Below are 20,321 nucleotides of genomic sequence, written 5' to 3' on the forward strand. Positions count from 1 at the left end.
AAAGACTGATGTCCCCTTCCCAAAAAAGGGCCACCAGGGAACAGCACAGCAAGAACATCACTGGAGATGCACGTGGAAAAGCCACAATGGCTTTTCCAGCTCCACTCCCGTGGCTCTCTGGCCTGGCAGCAAAACTCAATGGACTCAGGACCTGAGAGCCGGCAAGAGAGATCTGTGAAATCCAACTTAGGAGACTCACAGAGGAAAAACATACCAGACGTGCATCAGCCCCACAGAAATGTGCCAGAAACTACCATCAAGAGGACGTTTAGATCCTCATCTGACATTGGTTCCATCAAAATACTCTCACTGCTGTGCTGGACCAGGCTGTTCATGCCTAGTCACAACTTGGCTTCGCTCTCCTCCGCATCCTCCCCAGCGCCCAGCTGGCTGGGGTGCCCGGCTCCTCTGGCTCCCAGGCACAGTGCCCTGGGCATTGCGGGCACGGCATGGGTGATCCCAGCTAGGCAGACAAGCCCATCTCTTTCCAGCTAAGCTGATGCACTCGCAGGATGGACTTCTGAGCTATCAAGAAGTGCTGAAGGCAGCCAGTGAGACATCAGAAAACTCAAGAAAAAGTTATGTTAGCTGTTAGTTGCTACTTTTTTGGTCTGCCTATCTGGGTTCACGTTGATGGCAAATTTTAATTCATTTATTTATTTTGGTATCTATCTTTTTAAAGTCCTTCTGTACCCCTTGCAAGTCATCCACATGCTGTCACTACATACACATCACCATACCCAAAAAAAAAAAAATTACCAGCGTCTTGATTATATAACAGGCACGAAAACAAGGGTTTTTTTCTGATGGGTAAACTGATATATCAAAGGAAAAGAGCCTCACACAGTACAGCAACAGGGCTGCAAACATAAGACTGGCAGAAGAGTCAGGACTCCTTAGGAACATACTTTCAGGAAGAGAGTAGAAAGATCCTGGTAGATATCACCATTATTTCCTACCTCAAAAGCAGCACGGATTAACAAAGCCGATAAAAATGATTTGGAAACCTATACTGGAGTGCCTTGGCCTTGATTTTGATCTTGAAATAACCTGGCCCAAGCTCAAGAATAATTTTTAATGTTTATTTTTAGGATGCATTACCTTCAAACCTCCAGACCTGTCCTTGAAATAGTTTGACACGTTAGATACCTTTTGCATTTTTTTCCATGAGGCTGAAAACACGATCTGTGAAGTCACATTTATCAAGAGAGACTTGTCCGTCATCACTATCTCGGTAAGTACTTTTCCAAGGAAAGCAGCGTTCATTTCACAGCAGATGCAGGCTTTCCCACCACCTACCATCAGGAAATGCATCATGTCGATATCCAGACATGCCAAAGCCAGCCTGCTCTTTCCACAGCTACACCAAAGTCCTGGCCTTGAGTTGACAAAGCCCAGTTTAGCTGGTAAGTGTTATTCTCACCGACACGAGCCAAATCTGTGTAAGAACTCACTCTCTCAGGGCAATATTTTCTCACAGATGCCAACCTTAGTCCACCTGGCTATTCAAGTTGGATGCAAAGGGCTTGTCGCAAGCAAGACGTAAGTACATGCAGCAATTTTGAGCACGTTTTTACTTTATTTGAGGAGGTCTGTGCACTCTCAGCCAGGTTTGGGAACATGCACAGCTGCCACACGGTTCACCATGCAGTTTGTGTACATGCACCACCACTAGTCACGGCCCAAAAACGAGGGAAAATTGCTGGTTTTCCTTGAATGCAAACAGTCACGTTGGCAGAGGTCTGCATGAATGCACCCAAGCCAATACGAGGACATCCTATCTTCCTGTCTTCTCACGAGCATTCACAACAGCGTAAAGCTATTGAAGACCGCACGTGGGACCGGGAGGGATGGTGGGAGTCCGTTCTCCGACCCTAATGCAGCGTAATGGAGTGGTGTAAATAGCCCCACTTGTGGGACACCGGGGGATGAGAGACCTTGTGATCCTCAACTGCCTTAACATCACCACTTCCTGCCACCCTCCTCTTCCGTGTGCCCCCCCCCCCAGAAAGGGACCTCTGTGAAACTGTCTTCTAAATCCAAACCCTCAAGCATCCCCATGAACGCACACAGCCCAGAAGCCTGCAGCAGTTTATTGTATATCATTTTAAGTGGTTCAGTTGCATTAATGAAGTTCTATTCATTAGGATGCCCTGAAGCACGTTAGGCCGTATTACCTAAAGATCACAGCCCTGCGTATCTAAAGGGACCAGGAATAACTCTGAAGAATGTGAACCCTCCAGAGACCATGTGATGAGCCTTCCAGTGAAAGGGATGGCTTTTAAACATAGTGACACAGGAATCACCAGATGGGATCAAAACCAATCACCATTCTTGCTCAGCATCCGGTCTCCAACCTCAGACATTTTGGAGAGCAGACCCGCACAGCCGGCAGGCATGAGAGGACGCTCCTGGCCGGCACCCAGTACCGGCATGCACAAACGACTTGCTGCATTCTCTAGCTTAATTACATCAACAGTTTAAACTAATTTTAAATTAGTGACTGGTAGCAGCTGAGGAGCTGATACGGTTCCTCTTCTGCCACCCATGGCAAGCGCAGCAGCCTCCAGGAAGCAGAGCAGACAGCTGACAGAGATGACAACATCTACCACGGCGGTTGCATCGCTGGGAGACCACCTGCCACAACCCCTAGAGGTCCATTTAACCACAGGGTCACTGCTTAAACCAACCATGTATTTCCATGTAGATATATATATTTTACCTCTTCTTGTGTTTTTGCCCCATCAGCCCTATTCTGAATCTCACCAGGGTGTAACTTCATGTCTGGTAGCAGAGGAGGGTGCTGACTCCCTAGCCCAGGTGAGTCAAAGTGAGACAGCTGAGGCAGTTGCTACCCACTGCTCTCCACTTCACCCCTCCTCCTGGAAGAGATCACAGAGCACCAACAGCAACCCATTTCAGGTGACTTTAATGTGCTGCATTACAAGGTATGACAATGCCTGAGCTGTTTCACATGGTGGCCTCCATTCCCACGTGTCCTCAAACAAACTCCAGGAGAAGGGCAGCACGGGTGGCTGGGTCTACAAGTGCTTCAGCCACCCCAGGTGAACTTCCTGCAAGTCAAAACCTTGCATATTATGTTACTGTGGTTATGTAGCATCCTGACCTCAACTCCACTGCAGACTCTCCAATGTGGTAGCTTAGGTACTGGCTCTACAGAGATGAGTTCCCACAATCATCTTGTACCTATAGGCCTTCACAGAGGCAGAGCCACCCAGCGCACTGGGAAGCTGCGAGCACGAGCAGGTTCTGTGCTTCAGTAAATGGGGGTACGCCTGGTTTCAGGGAGTCACCAAGGCAAAGCACCAGGTCTTGAGAATGGTCCTTCCCACTGGCAAGACTGAGAAATAATAAAAGCTGGACGAGGAAGTGAGGGGAAAAATAAAACAAACACCCGCACCATCACATGGTGGTTCATTTATTGTTTCAAACAGCTGTAGCAGAAATTCTGCTTCTGTTTTTGCTGGCTTTTCTTTTTTTTTTCCCCTTCCCTTCCACACAGATGAAATGAAGCATGGAAAGCAAGGGCCCTGTCAGCGTCTGTTCTGCACCGACTGTTCACTCCTAAGGGCCAGCCAGGGAGATGGACCTCAAATTACAACCACCACAAGTACAACTGGATAGATAAACCTCTTTCAGAGATAAAGCCCTTATTTACAGCAGGGTACACCTCTACTTCAAACTGCACCGCTGCAAAAAGCCTCTTTGTCCATCTACAGCAGGGGCTTGTCCTGGCTTCATTGCATGAGTAGCTGGAGTTGCAATAAACCCACGGCGCGGAGGAGGACCTGTTGAAAGCCAGGTGAACCATGGCATTGTTTAAAAGCTTTGGTGTTTCACTTCAGCTCCTGTGACGCCCATTTAAAAAGATGCAAATAGTTTAAACAAAGAACTGAAGCACCCAAAGTCTGCAGAAAACTGGAAGTAGAAAATTTCATCTTAGCAGCAGGAAGTCTATTACAAACAAAACCATCACAGAATTACAACTATCTTCTTAGTCATTACTGCCACAATTATAACCGAAAATAACCATAACATCATATTATGCATACCTTTTATACCCCATATTGCCAAACAATCCTGGTAAAGACGACTCAATCGTGAAAAATAAACAGCTTTCATTGATGCTCCTTCTAAGTACCGCACACTTTTCTGCAAAAATGCCAAGCTTGGACCTTGGTGCCAGAGTTATGCAAAGGCTGGTTTTAGTTGAGGCTAGTCCCACTAGAAGTTTCATCACTCTCTGCAGGTGGGCTGGGATCAAACCCCCCGTTTCTCCAAGCATAAGGCTTGAGAAGTAAGATCACCACCACCACACCCCTACCGCTGAGCACCCCGGCCAGTGCCGAAGGCCAGGAGGAGAGAGTAGGAACGTCAGCGCGGCAGGGCTTGAAGGGCAACGCCGCTCTGGCAAATGCCGGAGAGCAAAGTATTTCTGGTAGATCTAAAGAAGAGGTAAGGCTACACCAGCAACAGCAGGATGCCCTGCCTCCAAGATGCTGTGTCCCATCCGGGAGCTTACGTTCAGGAAGGATGCATTTGAACAGAGCCCCTTAGGGGAGTGAGCTGCCAGGAGCACGTGGGGAATGACGAGCCCCTCTTAGATGAGAGGGCAGAGCGAGCTGCCAGTGTTGGACCTGCACAGCTCAGAGGGGATGAGACTGCTGGCTGCATCACGGAAAGCGTGATTTAAGCTGAAGGACAACATTGGCGCAAGAACAAATGAGAATCAGCTGGCTACAAACGACTTCAGGCTGGAGCAAGAAGGTCCCTATCCATGCCCAGCTCTGGATGCCTTCCAGCAGTAGTGGGGCAGGCAGCCCAACCAGTCTTACAATGCAGCTTGATAAGTTTATTAATGAGATTATACCCCTTGGCTGCTTGTGAGGGTAAGGAAGAGACCTTCATGATCCCAGCAGCGTTAGGCACTCTTGTGTTCCTCCTCTCATTAGCAGCATTTCTTAACTGGCTGCTGTTTACCCTGTATGACCTAGACGCCACAACTCTTACAACCATCCCCTCTAATAGGAACTCATTCTGGACATGTAACAGGACTCTCTGGAAACCCAGAGATTTAAAAAGCTACTGCAGAGAAAAGAAGTATTATTTACCCCATTTTACAGGTGCAGCGATGAGGATGGGAGGAATCTGCTTCCACACCACAGGGAACCACTTCTCAGAGTTGGGCTATGTATGACCAACGTGAATTACACACCAAGCCTAAACCAGTACAGCTACCAGCAAGGACAAAACCACACCATGACAGTGTGCCATATATCATAGGGATTACCCCATTCCTCCAAGGACAAGGACTCCCAAAGCTTTCAAGTGAGCTTGCTCTGCCTGATTTTTGTTACCCTTCGCCAGCACTTAAATGACAAGCAAGGCTCCACCACCCCTGTCTACCACTGAATGCTTTTCACGTGCATGCTACGATAAATCCCATATAATCTTCTCTGACTATGTTTTAAGAGAGGGGTTGTCCCTACCACTTCCCAGCATGTCTCCATCCCACTGCCCAGCAGCCCCCCTGCTACAGCAGACACCCTGGTTTCTTATCCCCCAAATAATTCCATCACTTTTTGGGGATGTCTTTGGAGATTACAGCTCAGTGTTCTTCTAAGCCATTTGTTTTCAAAGGCACTCAGATACTTTGCTTGTACCTTTGATAGGTTTCCAGCTTTCAGATCCATATGTTACGATAAAAATTACTTTCAAGTCCAAGATTCATCGTTTAGCCTTTCAGCTGCAGATTTTCAATGACCAAATCTCAGTTAAAGCCAGTAAATGAGGCTGCTGCCTTGCCAACACGTGACACCATTTCCTTCTGGACATCCCCAGTGGCTCCGATACAACTACCGGGATATGCGAATGGATTCATTTCTTGTATTCCACTGCCTTCTAATGCAAGGCTTGACACGGGAGCTGCGAGGGATTTCATGAGACCGGTGGGTTTGTACCAGCCAGGACAGCCCCACCTCCCTAGGAGGCCGGGAGTTCTCTACTTGCACGTCTGCTGAGCGGTCCCATGGGCTCCACGGCGTGCAGTGAACTTGGGACCCCGGGTTTGCTTTCAAATTCTCAGCCAAGCGAAAGGGAAAGCCCGACTGTACACAGGCACGGCTGCAGCACGGGCTCTACCTAGGCTGAAATATATCTATGAAACAGGCACTGAGGACACAGGGAAAAATCTGAGCACAGGTTCTCCAGCCTCCATAAAGCATGGGGGCAACCAGCTGGGGACAAATCCAAAGCCACCCCAGCACAATAAACCACAGGGTACATCCCCTAAAACGCTCCAGCCATAGCTGTTCAGGAATAACCAGTTTTACTTTTAATCCAGATTAAGGCAGCACCCAAGTTGACTCTGGCACACAAGAAGCCTGATCTTAGACAGGTCTTGCTGTGCACGACGGGGTTGTCCCAGGCACTGACGGCTGGGTGCCAATCTCTTGGAGGAGCTCCACCTTCAGCAAAACCTCATCTAGCACGAAGCCTTCCCACCCTTCAAGACAAGAAACTACAGCCACCAACAGCCCCAAGCTGCCGAAGATTACTTAACGTTTGGACAACCATCTGCAAGCGAGGAGCCCTGTGAAAGCACGGCGAATTATGCAAATATAAAGCAAAGAGGAAACGTCGGCATCTCATACGAGTTTGCCCTCATTCTATCAAAGCCTCACAGCGGTAATGCGTTCCCCCCAGTAAAGCTGCTGGGATCGCGTCACCTGCTTTAATGCACTCATCTTTAGCCTCTTCTACATGCCAGGAGTGCATGAATTTAATTAGTATCTCCACTTTATTTAGATTTAGTAGTATACTGCAGTAGTATAAGAGGAGGGGATTTTGCCAAGGGAATCCACTTCTCATTTCAGACCCTTGACCAGGCTCAGCTGGGTGGATATTTATTTAAAACATTACCACCCTCCCTGCCTGCTCCTATGCCAGGGGCTGCTATCATCACAGCATCACAGGTCGCATCACTTCAGCAGGCAGGGCTGGCCTAAGCCGGCCAGCTGAGACAGCGACTGACGGCAGCAATCGGGCAGGCTGGGGCGGTGATCCTACGCTAAGGTGCTGGATTTGACTGGGAAAAGGTCTGTCTGCATTCCAGGTCAGCAAAGCAAAGTAAGAGCACTTACTCCATTGCTGTCAGTAATGTGGCCAAAAAAAATAAAAGAATTAAATGTCAAATCACTAAAGATTTTTCATACAGGCAAATGCTTTAATATTTAAAAAATACAAATTTCACTATACCATTCAAAGACTTCCTTTCCCCCTTAAATCTCATACACACAGGGGAAGAAAAAAAAAATCCATATCCAGAGACTTGCAAATTCCCCATCCTCACACCCAAAGGCATATTAGCTCCTTTCTGCAGACAACAAACCAAGGCATCTCACATCTGCCTTGGCTTGATCCGTACTTAAGATGTGCCAGGAGCCGATAAAATGATGAAAAGGAAATTAAAAGAAAATCCAGAACACACCCACAACCCCGACCAGTGTAGTTATGCCGACGAAATGCAATCGATTCAGAAATAGCTCTATGGAGGCAGAAGGGAAGGAAAATCAGAAAAAGCCTCTTTTTTTGCTGAAGAAGCATATTTCTTTCTGGGAGCCGGCTTCAGCTGCCCCAGCAGAAGAGCTGTATGCAGCGGTAGGGAGCAGGTAACCTCACCTGCTATAGGTGACATCTGCATCACCCAAACATGCAGTGCCCCCCCAAAAACACCGCCATCTCCTTTCCTACAGGGAGGCAGCAAATGCAATCAGGGAACCGACAAACAACCTTACACAAGGCGGGGGGGGAAACAAAAAAAACCTATCAACTCCATGCTGTGTATCGTCGCTCCATCAGAGCAGTTTTAGGTGTAGGAAACCCAAGGGGCAGATGCAGCACCAGGAACTCTGAGCTGCCACTCCTAGATGGGGATGCTATCAGCTTTTCTCTGGGGAGGAACATTTATCCTGTCACCAATACCTGTAATAATGAAAAATTAATTAAGGATGCTGTAAGGCAAAAAGAACAGTCTCATATCCCAACGAAACACTTTGCTCACTGAAATTTAAATCACCCACACCTCTCTTCTGTGTGTGTGTGCAAGTACGCACTAAGTTTTCAATTCTGTACTCTTCAAGCAAAGGAAATACTCAAAAATATTTTTAAACGCATACAGAGTCTGAAACAGCAGCTCATATTGGTAATATAACATAATTAATGTCACTTAGTTACTTCATCCAGGAAATTAATCTCATCAGCTAGAATAACAAGACACCCAAAACTTGGCTCCCAAAGCAGAAGCTGCCCTTTCTGGGAGGACCAGCTCTGCCACCCACAACTTAGCCCCCTGCAACCACCACGGTCTCTCGGCCACATCTTTGGGGATGTCCACTGCCTCCTGACGCTGCTGCCTCTGCGAACGGCACCGGTCCCACGGACTCGGTTCAATACTCCATCCCTGGCCCTACTGCGGTGCAAGCAAAGGGCTAGGGGCAGGTATATTTTATTAAATTAGTATTGATTTTACACACATCTTTTGGGGAGGGAGATCTAATCAAAATGAATCTAACGGAGTAGGAATCATGACGTTGTCTGAATCCTAAAGCACAATAAGAGCGGGTTGACAGAATAAAATGCCAAAAATCCGACTCCCTGTAAAATTACATAGATTTCAAGTTCCTCGGGGTCTTAGGCTCAGGTAGCAGTAGGAACATCTCCGTGGAGATGACAGCTAGCTCACTTGGCTGTATTTATATCACCGAGCTGTGGCTGCTGGGTGGCCGTTACCATATTAAACCCCCTCCATAAATCATTTCAGGATGCTCAGAGAGCAGGTGCTGGTTGCAAATTGGGGTATTTCAAGGGGGGATGCGTGTCCCCCACTGCCCAGCACTGGCAGAGCCGCAGGGGCACAAACAGCTGCCGGCGCATGGTCCTCCCCGGCACGTCCCCTCCGCCGGGAAAGCACCGGCACCCACCCTGCAGCCACTGGCATTTGGGGGGTTTTGAGGAGGGGAGTTTGCAGGGCTCGGGCTCGGCTGGGAAGCAGGGGGGACACCATGCTCGGGTAAGCCATGGAGACGAGGAGGGGGGAGACAGGGCTGCATTCTTCATGGATGAAACAGCAGAGAAAGGGCTCTCGCTGCTTCTCTGCGCATTAGTCAGCACGCAGGAACAAAAAAAAAAAACCCAAAGCCAATCCGCTCTGTAGTATTAGGGATTATGACTCAGAGATATTTCCTCCCCCCTCCCACTCCGTGATTCATCCGGTGCCGCCTCACGGCTCAGATTCAGAGCAGCCTCACCGTTTTGGGCTCCCTCTGCCTGAAATCCCACTAAATTATTGCCCTTTGCAGTCAGCGGTGAAGAATTCAGGGCTTTCCCCCCCCCTTCTTTCCCCACCGAAGCAGGGCCGGGGGGGCGAGCGCCGCACGCCGGGACCACGCGCCCGCGCGGATGCTCGGCGCTGACAAAGCCAGCGCGGTCCCGTGGGAGCCGCGTGACCGGCCGTGAGCGCAGGCGCAGCCCAAAAGGGGAGATAAATGCGATGTTATTCACGGCGCAAGGCACGGCTGGCTGCGAAGCGCTGCCCGGGAGGCGCAGAGGAACACAGCGGGAGGGGGTACAACTTCAGAGGGGTGACGACAAGATGCTGATGACGAGATGCATCCCGCACGGCAGCGGTCCTGTGCGGAAAGGACGCCGTTTAGCAGCCGGGATGGGTTAGAGCTTGCCTGGAAGGAATCCAGGAGCAGGATGGTGGGGCTGCATGGGGTTTCTACCTAGGGAGACCATTCTCTGCCTCCTTCAGCATCACTGGTGATGAAGGATACCTTGCCACAGGGAATGAGACCTCCAGAAGCATCACGCACAGCTTGCCACCCCACTGGCGATTTTTAGAGGAAAAAGAGCCATAGCTGGAGGACAGGCTGCTGTAGAATAAGGGGAGAAACATTATTTTGCGGAGGACGTGGCCTGGGCAGCCCCGTCCCACAGCCAGGATCCCGAGCACAAAGTGATCCGAGCTGGGCTGAACCAAACAAAAAGACTCGTGGCCCCTTTGCACTGGGATAATAATAGCAGCAGATAAATTCCACATTTCAAACAAGGGTAAGACATTAAACAGAGCCTCTGTAGAGAGATTAGGTGGAATATAAAAAAAAAAAAAAACACCAATAAATCCTTATGTTCTTGGACTTGAACCGATTGGCAGCAAAAGCCAGGGAGTGGGGCCTCCTTCCCCTCGATACCACCACAGTGCCCTGCATAACCAAGTGCCTTGGAGTTCAACAGCTTGCCCAAAGGATGAGAGCTGCAAAGCATGGAGTACAGAGATATCCGAGAGACCTTCCTCCAGGTTCACTCCCAAAATCGGTATGTTCCCAGGCTGCCACACGCCTGTGAGGTCCCTGCTCACGCTACCCCACTCTTCCCAGAAAGACCATGTCAGGGCACTCAAGCAAGCTTGAGATGCCCGGTGAGAAGCACCTCACCTTCTCCAGCATGAGAGGCTGGGCAAGCAGGGCATCAATAAAACAGGGTGAAGAAGTAGCAAATAAATTGTTTTCCCTTATAGAGCTGTACAGGGAGAAGTTACAAAAAAATTAACCCTTTTCCAGGCTCCTACAGGAGGGATTTTTGAGTCTGAAAGCCAGAAACAAACATTAGTAAAGGCAGGAAGAAGAATGAAGAGGGCAAATCTCTTATCTAGATTAATTTTTTTTTAGTTAAGGCTATCTCTGTTCTGCATGCTCTAGAGGAAGCCACTCACTCAGAGTGCAGCTTTCATCCTTTCCACATACCTCTTTGAAGCTGAGGTTCATATCTCCCGACCTAGCGTGGAGGCACCTCACGCTCTTCCTGCCCCCCTCACCTCCCAGGGCCACACTCTGCACGAGGCAGATATATAGTTTCAGCCAAAATAATGAATATCAACAATTAAGATTCCACCTAAATACCCTCTTCTTTAAAAAAAGTAGCTTTTGGATAATGATTTAAGACAACTAACTTCAAAGACTGAATTTACTATATGGAGGTCAACCCAGGCTCCACCGATGGATGTTGATGTCCTGTAGGGCAGCAGGTAAGCTAACAGACACATTTTCATGTTTAAAACCGCACCCCGGAAACTGTGTTTCTGCTGCGTGGAAAAAAAATGTGCTTTAATGACTTAAGGATCCAGTAAAACTAACTGCTGTAGAGGGACTCTCATCTTCTGCAGAGGGAAGCATACCCTGTGACAACCAAACTATCAGTTAACATTGTCTCATTTTGCAATAAAACCCAGCTGCAATATTGCATCATATCATGGGGAGACAACCATACCTAACGCCAGGGTTGTTGTTGTTTCCAGTTATCCTTGACAGTAAAATGAAGAACATTAATCTGAATAACACTTCCTAGAAAGAACTCTCAAATGTACTTAAGAGTTTCTAAACCTTATTTCCTTACCCGGATTACCATGTCCCTTATCTAAGTGCTGGTGACACTGCAAGTTAAGTTACCTGTCTAGAAGAAAAGACCCCTCACCCTTACACACCCACGGGTCACCTACACCAAGGGGGAAGGCAGCAGGAGGTACTGGCAGAAGGACAAACACTGACTCCAAAAGGACAAGCAACAGCTGGGAGAAGACACGCAGCAAATAACGAAAGGAGGAGAGAAGGTATTTATGAGTGTGAATCACACATTTCCCCAGACATCTTTCCATTAATGATGAATATCATAATTCCCCTAAATAATGCAAGGAAAATTTCTTTAATCATTTAAAGGCATCATCAATAATAAATATGTCAGCTCCAGATGCTAACCTCACCGTTCCTCCCTGCTCAGGGACTGTGTCAAGGAAAAGACTAAGATCACGGCTAAGTCACTTAAAAGTAACTAAGATCACTTTTTAATTTTGGAAAGATGCTTCAGTATCAGAGTCGGGAGAACGAAGGAAGTACCTGAGACCAAGGAATGGAAATCTGAGCATGCACAGACCCTGTGCGGTGTAAAAGCTCTTTACACCACGGCTGCCATTCCTGTGCGATAAAGCAGCAGTGAAAGTGCAGTTCTTGTTTACTCAGGCAAAGTGCGTACAAGCAGAGGTGTGGACCGAGATAGCTAGGGCCAGTTAAGAGGAGAGCCCTTCCCACCTGCTGCCAGGAGAAGGTCCCCCACCAAGGACCTGGAGGGTAAGGAAGGGGCTGTACTGGAGGCAGCACATCCATCCCCTGCAGCACAGCAGGCACAAGGGCGATGCCACGTCTGAGGGGTACCCAGCTGCTACGCCGGCACTAAGACCAGCATCTGGACGAGGAGGAGAAGGAGAAAATTACGCATGCTGCCTTTCAATACTGGATTTCTCAAGAATGAAGAGCAAAAGCAGATTTAAGAGCTTTGAGCTTCATTGCTGCAATGCTGCCTGCAAAACCCACCATGCATCCAGGAGCATCCTCTAGAGCACTGGAAAACCGGGACAGGTTTCCCAGCTCATTTTGACCTGGACTCCTCTGAGCCACCGGCCACCTCATTGGCACACAAGTCACCCTCCCCAAGGCATGGGCTGTCTCAACATGATGCTCTGTCGTGACAAAATCATAATCCCAAGGGCTGCTACTGCCAGCCGCTGAAAGCAATCCCAGCCACTGAAAAACAAAGGCAATGGATAAGCTGTGTGGGACTGGTGGGAAGAGCTATGGGCCCATTTGGGGATGTCCTACTCACAGTATGGAAGAAGGGAAAGGAAAAAGAGGTCAAAACCCAAAATCATGGGAACACCATGTTTTCAAAATGCTGGCACATTTTCCAGAAAGCCTTTCCCCTGCAAATACAGGAGGGATGCAGAAAGCAGGGGAATAAATCTGCATAAAACTGGCATAGTTTTGACTTCCAAAGTCATATTCTGGCATCCCCAAAATAAAAGTGGGGTGACCACCAGCAGAGAAGATGGAAACGCAGCTGCACAGAGCAACTGCAAGCATGCAGTCTCACAGCAAAGAAACCCAGCCTGCTGCCTCTACCAAATTTCTATCAGGAGTTGGGGTGGAACAAAAGGTTTGTGCCACCAAACCATGATTTGTATTGTTTCAACTTTTCTGTTTTCCCTTGGAGTCACTCTTCTGATTCAGAATCTGTACTATTTTAAGCAACACTGCTAAAAAAAAAAAAAAAAAAAAAAAAAAGAAAAAACAGGATTTAATGCCTGTTTGGGCTTCCCATAAAAATCTTTTCCACTGGAACAAAGATTTAAACCTGTGACTCAAAATGAGTTTACAATGGGGGGCTGATTATCAAGAGGACCAGAATATCCTCTTATTAGAAAAATGTTCACCAGGCTTTCCTGAACTTTACAGGGTGGTATTAACTGAACAGCTTGTTTAGTTGCATGCAGGCAATACCAGTTGTCTTTGACACAGGGAAAAAAATGTAGGTATTTTATAATACAGAAAAAGAGCAGGTATGTGTGTGTGAATGTGTGGTATGTGTATCCGTACAGGCACATACATGCATGAACACACACATCCTTCTGATTATTGTCAACAAAAGAGATATAGGAAAGAAAAACATGGAATCACAAAAAACAAAGGTTGGAAAGGATCAAAGGATGCACTCCACCTGCTTGCCTCAAGTAAAACAAGCCTAATTAAGGCACTTTTTTTTAATTATTATTATTTGTCTATTATGGTAGCAAGCATCATGGGGGAAAATCAGGGCCTTATTTGTACGAGTCCTATGCAAATACTTAAGGCAGTCTGGAAGAGGGCTACAGTCTACTAGACTTCAGTTAAACCAATACAAACCCCTAAGAGTACCCTATATTCATTTTAGCTTAAACCTATTTGTTTTAAAGACTTATTTCTATTGGTACAATATTTATATGCAGATAAATTATTTTAAAAAAAAAGGGGGGGAGGGTAGGTAGGCTGGCAGCAGCCCAGGTGGAGGCAGGACCACAGCCCGGGTCTGGGGATGCCTGTCCTGGCACCGTCCTTAGGAAGCATTTCCTGAGCTCTGCTCGCTTTTTTTGGCCTGGATCAGTTCCAACAGCCCCTCATCCTGGGCCTGCCTGTGCACATCCCCAGGGTGAGCTCTGCCCCCAAGCCTCGCACTGGTGACGGCCGACAGCACCCGTGTGCCTGGTGCCACCTCCCAGCCCACCCCACCCCACCCCACGCAGGCAGCCCCGGCACAGCCGCCTGCCCGCTGCCAGGGAGAAACCCTGCCCTTGCTGACGAAGCACGGAAGGGAAAGCATGCGTAAAATGCCCTGCTCGCTGTTATGCAGCAGGGCAGATTAGATTTTAAGGCAACGAGTCATCAGCTGTGAGCCTACAAACTTGGCTTTATACATGTCAGAGCAGCATCGTATAATAGAGACGTGTCTCTCCATCCCGCTGCCCCGGATCTGAACCAGCACCCGTGAAGGAGAAGTTTTGGAAGGTTTCCTAGCCCATTTTTTAGGTCCTAGAGCCAACAGCTAGTCAAAGTTTGGTCTCCTGGCAAGCAGAGAGAACATATCCAACAACTGCGTCCAAACTTTAAAAAAAAAAAAAATTACCCTGGGGAGCAGAGCACAGTGTAAAACTCTTATTTACAAGTTTTCTGGCTGCTCTTTCATCAGCAGAATTTACTGGAAAAACTCAAAAGCAATCATCATTTTACAAGCATGTTCTGCTCCGCACAGTTCCTGCACCCAATTTTACATGGAGAATGTCAACAGGGTGACATGAGCCGATTGCCTCCCCAGGCAGCTGCAGCGTGCGCTCCTCTTGCCATGTCAAAAACCCACCTCTCAATTTATACACTGTGCAATAATTATTTTGCTAATCACAGGGTGCTCTGTGCTTCTCAACCTGAATTATTATTATTAGAGCTGGCTCAGCTGCAAACGTGCCTGCTTTACAAACACACGGTGCTCGGCTGAAGGGGGGGGGGGAGGGTTTAATCCTTCACTGGTTGCAGCGTAATGGCATTCTGGCATGTAATTCCTTTCAATAGGAAAAATAACATCTCTCAGGAGGTTTTCCATTTTAAGTTAGCACAGAATCTCCACAAAAAGAAGAAAAAAAAAAAATACTGGGTAAGGCAACGTAACGCATACTGTGGCCTTCTTTCAATGCACCAGCTCTATGTATCTCTCAACTGCAGCGTAGAAACATATTTCACTTAGAAAAACTTTTTAGCTGCTTAAAAGAGACACTCAAGTAGCAAAGGCCACACACTTAGATACTGGGGGTTGGGGGGGGGGGGAGGTAATAGAAGAAAGATTTATTTGTTTAGATGCTGTAAACTAGCTGAAATCTGCCACCTACAACTCATCACCAAGCCCTCCAGTGGGCAGGCATGACTTGGGCAAAAGCCAACCTGAGCTTGAAATGTTTTGGTAGAAAACTGCTCATATGATCTGTCTACTTTTTAGCCATCTATTTCACTTTCACCCACTTTTTTTTTTCCCCCTGAAACATCTGCCTTTGACCAGGGCCAGAGACAGGATGCTGGCTAAGAAAAATACAAGCATCTGCTCCAGTATAGCAAGTCTACCATACTTGAGCCCAAAAACGTAGGACCAGCAGCATCGCAAGCCTCACCATCGAACCTGGGACAACCTGCAGGGTGATAGCTCTGCATTAAGTAGACCTAGCTTTTAAAAACAATTTTTCCCAGCTGTCTGCCAGGCCACCTCAGCCATGACCTGCTCCTCATCCATTCCAAGGCAAGGTCCTCTGCATCCCCCAAGTCAACAGTGACATTCAGTGTCCCATCCCGAAGCTACTACAGAAGTTCAGGTGCTATTGCCGTGTGCGGTGGACTGACAGCACCAAACTGGTGAGTAGATAAACAGCCTATTCCTGAGCCAAACTAAACCAGGGCAAAAAAATCCCATTTGGGCGTGCAAGGGAAATAGGATCAGGCCCAAGTGTCTTGAAAATAGCAAAGCACCCCAACAATTGGCACTAAATGATCCTTGGGTGCAAGGGTCATCAGTAAGATCAGGTTATGAACACGGCCTGAAATAGCCCCTCGTCCAAGGGGGGCTGAGGGGCGGGGGTGGATAGCATGGGACGCTTGTACCACTTGTGAAAGCAGTCTGCATTGCAGAGGAGGGGAAAAAAGAAAAAAAAAATAAAGAGTCATCCTGAACGGAACACGACACTGAGCATTCACATTTCACATAAGAAGCCTCACATATTATCATCAGTGGCACGAAGGGGACGGTCTGGAGTTTGGTTTCTGTTTATTTACCTTGATGGTATCCCTTAAAATTTTCTGCTCGGGTTACATCTTTCGAAGAGAAAAAAAAAAAAAACACACAAACATCTTTCCATCTAGCCGAAGGAAAGCCCCCTCCGCAGATCTGCTTGCCTAAACTGTGCTCAGCAGAGCTCACCCGACCTGACCTCCGTGGAGCGCAGGCTGGGCACGTTCAGGAATTGCCACCCATCGAAGAAACCAACACCGCAAACCGGGGCTGGGAAGCGTCAGCTTTCCAGCACGGGAAACACAGTGCTGAGTCCTGGGATTTTTTTGAGGGGAAAAAAAAAAAAAAAAAAAAAAAGAGCTGTGCAAGCAAAGCCACCCAACCAACGCGCTTGCTGCAAGGCTGATGCGGCCAAGAGTAAAATGTCTGTTGTCAAGTGATATTGAGCGTGTTCTACAGATTGCCAACATCAAAGTGTTTCCCGGTTTCAGATCCCTCCATTTCGACTGCTTCCGGTTATAGAAACACTCAGCTTTATCGTCTACGAGTCAACCCCTAAAAGACACTGCACTTTGCAGCCTCACTGCTGGCACAGACGTGGGAAGCGCTGGGCAGGACGTGCCCCCAGCCCCATTTAAAGTCTCCCCTGCTCCCAGTACTGCCCGCCTGCTCTCCCCAGGCAGCGTTCTCTTACGGGGATGGGGATTGCTCAAATCAAGCCATCACCGATGCGTGCACAAACCCCCCTGCTCAACTGCTCGGGCACCCGAAAGCCCTCTGCCATCGGGGCACGGCAGCCCTCATAGAGCCACCACAAACTGGGGCCACATCCCTCTGGAGACAGAAACACAGTTGAAACCAGGTGGAAAAGCCCTGGGCTTGCAGCAAGCCAGAAGACTACTAAAATTAGCAGCAGAAAGGTAAGAGAGGTAACAGCAGGAATGCAGAGCCTGGGCTTGGAGTGCAGACTGCTCCAAGGAAGGAGCATCACCGAGCCTGGGGTGCAGGGGAGAAGCACTATGGCCATTAACCCTGATTTCATTCTTGACCATCAGATCTGAGAAACATCTACTCGGCCATGCCAGCTGCAAGCCCGAGCAGGCAAGGGAAGCCAAAATCAGGTTGAGACTCATTTAGAGAGAAGGGAAACGACAGCAGCTCCAATTCCCTTATTCCTTTTTTTCAATAAATAAGGGGCACAGCTGCGGCCACTCCTCAGGCCACAAGCTCTCAGGGTATGCGGAGATGCTAGCAAGGTGCTTGGCCGATCTGCCTTGGTGAGAGAAAGGAGGAGCCATGCAGAAGAGAAATTATAAACCAACTTGGAGCAGAAACATGTGGACGAGAAGATAAAGAATGACAAGCCAAAATAGGAAAGAAAGGGGAAAGAAGGTAAGAAAAAAAGGGAAATATGCCTATGAAAAACGCCACAGGCATAAAACTCAAACATGAAGTGGAACAGAAAAAGAGAAGCGGAGGGAAACTAGAAGGAGGAAGCAAAGTTAGAGCTAAACAGGCAATGATGCTTTCACACATATGTTTGTATATATCTAAAAATACATATAAAAGTTACTTGATACATACACGCACAAGTAGAAAAACTGTGCCATGCTTTATCTACACCGCCCTGAATAAAAGCAAAGACTTCACCACTGGCTCTGACAGGTCAGCACAGACAGCGTTCACCCCCACGGGGATGCTTTCTGTACGCTTCCTGTACCAAGCCAGCTCCCACGTTTACTGCTATTCAGAGCTAAAACAACGTAGAAGCCATGTAAGAAAATTCACACTACAGCAGCACATTTACGGCCATCACGTCTCCATCGTGTGCACAGATAGCCACAGATTCCCAGGAGGAATATCAGTGCTATTAGTTATTGGCATTACATATAGCACCACCAAGAGCTTGAGATACCAAATGTGTCTGTGCTGGATGTCATATAAAAACAGAACAGAAAGGCCAGTCTCCGTCCCAGAGACCCAATGACCTAGGGTAAAACCAAGATATACATAGAAAGTACAAGCAAATAAGGCAGGCTGACCAGAGTGGAGCAAAAGACATGCCAAAGGAGATACCATCATCTCACCATACATGGCAATCCTGGACGGGCACATCTAACAATCGTGCTCTAGACAGGAAGCCAGGAAGAGGTCAACCACAACAGAGCACGAGCAAAGACCCACCCATTCCCTGTTCTCCAAAATCCCACTTAAACCACTAATGGAGCTGGTGTCAAGATCCCCCATTACTGAAACAAGCAGTAGTAAGTAGTAACCCACATCAGAACCACCACATCCATCAAACCACACAGAGAACAACCCCTAACTAACGGGGCCACAATGTCCATCATGATCTTGACTTCACGATTCCTCTTCTGACTGCTGGTTTGTTTAAATATCACGTTTTGGGGCATACAAAACAGATGGGGACCAAGAGTCATACGTGAATTAACTTGGAGTATACGAGCCTGTCCACAAGGTGACAAAGGAGGCAACTTGATTAAAAAAAAATAATTTAACATTTAACACGTCTGCGAGATAAAAAGGCTTGCTTTGACCTGTTAATATGACAGGGTGTTACAAACCAGTCTTGGGTCTGCAGAAAATTCCTGGTAATTAACCCTAGTTTGAAAGGGGTAAAAAGAAAAAGGGAGGGCAGAATTAAGGATGTCTGGACACGTACCTCAATCTTGCTATTTCTTAACTTTTTTATATTCTGAAAAGGCTCAAATCACTGCAAGTAACTGGAATTACAGTCACATGTATTTTCCTCAATGCTCAGTTTAAACACTGCAGTCATCACCAGATTATCTTTCAGGTATGGTATTAAGTGATGAACTAACATCTGATACATGTTATTTCTCCTCTTTCCTCCAACCCAGTGGTGGAAGGTCTTGTTTTGATTGTGTGTTCCTTAACTGTCGGTAAACATTATATAAAACCTTGCTATATATTTAGAAAAAGGACCTTCAGGTGAACATACCTTGCCGTTGGAGCAGAATATGATGAGGTTTGTGGTGGTCCTTATCTCCTGGGGTTGCCCAGTCCATGTGAAACTGGACCCTCAAAGAGCAGAGCTTCATTTCCTTGCAGAAAGCTCCTGTGGTCTTTGGCACAAGCTTTAAGCAGTCTTTCTGCCACCTGATGCAATACAGGGAGCACCCTAAAAAGAGAACAAAAGACCTCAAAACTCTATCTGTATTTCCAACAGAAGCCAGCGTAGGAAGACATCGTTAGCTGCCCACGCAGCGGCAGAGATGGGCTGCAGCTTTCTGGACTGGTTGGAGCTTCCTTCGCTTGCAGGCTCCTTCACTTGACAGGTACGTCATTGCTGTTGTCAAGCCAAGATGCAATGAATGACCAGGACTCTTCCCAGGAAGATGAGGCTGCACCTCCTAATCAACCAGAGATGACAGAAACACCCGAAGAAGAGCTAGAGAAGAGCTTATCACCAGAAGAAATTCAAGAGTGCTCCTAACCCACCAACTCAACTGACCAGCTGTGGACAAGTACCACCAGCCAACAGAGCCAGCATGGCAGCAGCAGACTCTTCAACCCCTTCCTCATGCTCTTCTGCATTGCTGGAGCTCAGAGAGCTGTTCCTCACCAATGAGACAACAATGTCCAAGAACTCAGCTCCCTGGCAGCAGCTGGGTGCAAAAAGGTTAAACAGAGCTATGGATCATCTTCATGCCGTGGTCACCTCAGCCTGGTTTGCCTGGCCAGGTCACCTACTGCAAGGCAGTATGGGGCTCCAAGTGTGAAGACTGGTGGGAGGAGGCCACCTCATCACTTCTCCTGTGGTACCTGCCACCACCTCAGACATGACTTCAAGCTCTTTCTTCTGTAGACACCGTGTCCTGCCGCCGTGGAGGGAGGTCAGGAGCCTCTCTGGGCAGACCCGCTCTGCCAGCCAAGCCGCCAGTGAAACCACAGCTGCATGACCTCAGCCTTGATGCTTGCCAACTTCTAATGGGCATCGAAATCCCTTAATATCTTCAAATGAAATATTAATGTTATAAGCAGTATTTAATGGGTCTACAGGCTTTGTCACATCTCAGGGAGGCTTTAAACAGATTTAGCCCAGACTTCAAGACTTTCAAGAGCGCATG

The 20,321-nt window shown here is 47.7% G+C and overlaps 1 long non-coding RNA gene across 6 annotated transcripts in view; it reads right to left on the reverse strand.

The window, feature by feature from the left end:
* The window catches only part of LOC140647366 (uncharacterized), an 80,235-nt gene that overhangs the window by 51,385 nt on the left and 8,529 nt on the right, over positions 1-20,321 (reverse strand). For 2 of the 6 annotated variants that reach the window (XR_012040742.1, XR_012040741.1), the window contains one exon: positions 19,193-19,372. The exons of the other annotated variants lie outside the window; for them this stretch is intronic. This is a non-coding gene — a long non-coding RNA (uncharacterized lncRNA). The remainder of the gene's footprint in view (positions 1-19,192; positions 19,373-20,321) is intronic. 6 annotated transcript variants of the gene reach the window in all.

Source organism: Ciconia boyciana, chromosome 2 (assembly GCF_034638445.1).
Source record: "Ciconia boyciana chromosome 2, ASM3463844v1, whole genome shotgun sequence".
Lineage (NCBI taxonomy): Eukaryota > Metazoa > Chordata > Aves > Ciconiiformes > Ciconiidae > Ciconia > Ciconia boyciana.